General features: G+C 54.2%; 1 protein-coding gene across 1 annotated transcript in view; it reads left to right on the top strand.

Annotated features, from left to right (window-relative positions):
- The window catches only part of LOC308476748 (lipase member M-like), a 112,201-nt gene that overhangs the window by 63,455 nt on the left and 45,479 nt on the right, over window positions 1–3,267 (top strand). The gene's annotated exons all lie outside the window — the stretch shown is intronic.

Genomic DNA, 3,267 nt, shown 5'->3' with positions numbered 1-3,267 from the left:
AATTCCTGGATGGTTACAACGGCATATCACTGTGGCAGGATAGCCTGGCGCTGCAGTCTGATTTCCAAGTACATTCGGACGCGGCTGGGTCCTTAGGTTTCGGGGTCTATTTCAGGGGCCAGTGGTGTGCTCAGCACTGGCCTTCCTCCTGGCAAGGTAAACCAATACTACGGGACTTGACATTCTTAGAATTTTTTCCCATCGTAGTTGCAATCCACTTATGGGAAGACCACTTCAGAAACCATAGGGTCTGTTTCTGGACGGACAACCTAGCGGTTGTGTCAGTGTTGAATAAACAATCCTCACGTTCGCCCAGGGTAGCGGCCCTTTTACGGTACTTTGTCCTTTCCTGCCTGCGGTTGAACCTTCACGCTTCAGCCAAGTTTGTCCCTGGTATTGATAATAACATCGCGGATGCTCTATCTCGTTTCCAGATGGAACGCTTTCGCTCATTGGCGCCGGATGCGCAGCAGCAGCCGCAACCATTCCCGGAGCACCTCTGGAATATTGGCAACGAGAAGCAATAAAGGGAGTATTGTCCGCGCTAGCGCCTTCTACCCTGAGATCGTATAATAAGGCATGGCTAGACTTCACATCCTTTCGCATCAAAAAGGAGCGGTTCAAGCCAGGCAGACCACCGTCCAAGTCTGCAGTCATCGAGTATTTGGTCCACCTTAGAGATCTTGGCCGGGCCCCCAAAACCCTCAATATTCATTCAGCAGCAATATCTTTCTTTTCTAAAACTTTATTTTCTGTGGATCCCTGTTCGCATTTTGTGGTGCGAAAGATGCTTGAGGGCTGGCGCAGGTCCAGGCCTCACGGCCGGGACAGGAGAAGGCCAATAACCTTAGATATACTCACCCAAATCCGTAGGAAGCTGAGGGCCCTGTGTTGGTCAAGATATGAAGCCAGATTATTTTCAGCAGCGTTCTCTTTCGCGTTCTTTGGCGCACTACGGATAGGCGAAGTGCTCTGTGAGGACCGCACAGCCCCTAGGGGGCTACTGCTCGAGGATGTAACGGTGGGCAGTGTGCTTGTGATTTTAAAAATCCGTAGTTCGAAGACGGATCAGCTGGGCAAGGGAGCCCTGGTCCACCTGCAGGCTACTCATAAGGCGGGCCCCTGCCCTGTAAAGGATGCTAGAAAATACCTGTGTATAAGACCGGAATCTAATGGCCCCTTTTTCTTACATTCCGACGGTTCCCCCCTTTCAAAGCAGCAGTTCACGAGGGTTATGCGCAAAGCGATAGCCGCCATCGGGCTTCCCCAAGAAGAGTACGCCGCGCACTCCTTTCGCATTGGGGCGGCTACCACCGCCGCGCATATGGGCTTACCTGCTGAAAGAATTATGGATATGGGGCGCTGGAAGTCTAACGCATACCGGGGTTACATCCGGAAGCCCTTCTAAATTCCCCTTAGCGTTCCCCTGGGCACTCCTTCTGATCTGGTTCTCCGATTTTCTCATTTCAGGTGCTGATGTGATTCGACTGTGGGTTATCGGCCACAGCATCGTATATTGGGCAAAACGGCGCGCAGAACAAAAGGGCTGGGCTAAAGAGCTACGGCTACCCAGCAGGGTCAAATTGTCTTGGATCACTAGGAGGGGTATGCGTTGGGAAGAGTTTTTCCCAGCTGTATCCAAAAAAATCGCAGCCGAGGGCCCACCCAATGCCCTGGTCATTCAGTTGGGTGAGAACGACTTGGCTTATAGGAAAGGGGTGGACTTGATGTGGAACATCATCAATGACTTGGAATTGTTGCGGGCATCCCACGAGAACATTACTATAATTTGGTCATCTTTGCTGGAAAGGCGGTTTTGGCGGGACGCAGAGAAACCCGCGGCGGTGAATAAAGCTAGGAGGATAGTGGAGCGCACAGTGGCGCGTAGAGTGGCCGCATCGGGTGGCCACGTCATTCAGCACCCATGCATACGGTTTGACAACGAAATCCTTTTTCGATGGGATGGCGTGCATCTATCTGATGCTGGTAACGATATTTGGTTGGCAGATATTTTTCAAGGCATTAGGGATTGGTTACAGGTCTGAGGGTATTGGCGGCGAGCCGGCTTGCGGCTCGGTGGCGGTAGGCATTGGCCGGGGTATTGTCATGCAGATGAGGTTGGGGGGGAGGAGCGCCATCACCTCCCCCAATGCTTGAAGGGTAGTTCGTTAAAGGACTCCGAGGGGCGACGCCTCGTCCGAAACCTACGGAGGCTAGGGCCTAAAGCGCGCCCCCGAGCGGTAACCCCTCGGGGAGCGCCTAGGGATATGCATCTCGGGTGGCTCCCCCTGTTGGTGTTTAACCCTTCCCGGTTAGTCCGGAGAGTCGGTTAGGGGCCAATGCCTAAAGCCAATACCCTTCTCTCCTGTAATCAATAAAGTTGTGGCCATTTACGCCCATTTAACCTTAAATCTCGGTGTCTGTTGTCTTCATTTACTTCACCTGGGGGGGGAGGGAATAGCCACGCAATGCCCCTTCCGACCGTAAGGAGGAGGGGGGGTTGCGGGATCACGACCCCGCCCACTCCTGCTCCCGCGAGGCTGGCGCCAGCCTCACGGGAAGCAGGGAATTCCCTCATTTGCATCCCCTGCGGCGCCAGCCAATCGGCTGGCAGCAGGGGCGGGCCTTCGTAAGGCCACTTAAGGTCGGGGCAGCCCTCGGCTCGCCCCTTTCTACCTCTGAGACGACGCGGTTTCCCACCCACCCGCCCTTTAGGTTTTGCCACTAAGACATTGCTATGGGCTTCGGCTGGTCGCCGCAAGGGGCCTGGTAGGAGTTTTTCCATTTGGCTAATTGGCTGGTTTTGTGAGCCACTTGGTTTTTTCGCCTACCTCGTAGCAAATCGTCACAACTCCCTCGGTTTTGGCGGTAGGCATTGGCCGGGGTATTGTCATGCAGATGAGGTTGGGGGGGAGGAGCGCCATCACCTCCCCCAATGCTTGAAGGGTAGTTCGTTAAAGGACTCCGAGGGGCGACGCCTCGTCCGAAACCTACGGAGGCTAGGGCCTAAAGCGCGCCCCCGAGCGGTAACCCCTCGGGGAGCGCCTAGGGATATGCATCTCGGGTGGCTCCCCCTGTTGGTGTTTAACCCTTCCCGGTTAGTCCGGAGAGTCGGTTAGGGGCCAATGCCTAAAGCCAATACCCTTCTCTCCTGTAATCAATAAAGTTGTGGCCATTTACGCCCATTTAACCTTAAATCTCGGTGTCTGTTGTCTTCATTTACTTCACCTGGGGGGGGAGGGAATAGCCACGCAAAGCATTTTGTTT

The sequence above is a fragment of the Podarcis pityusensis genome (genome assembly GCF_964106645.2).
Source record: "Podarcis pityusensis genome assembly, chromosome: 5".
Lineage (NCBI taxonomy): Eukaryota > Metazoa > Chordata > Lepidosauria > Squamata > Lacertidae > Podarcis > Podarcis pityusensis.
This window is presented reverse-complemented; position numbering and strand designations above follow the sequence as displayed.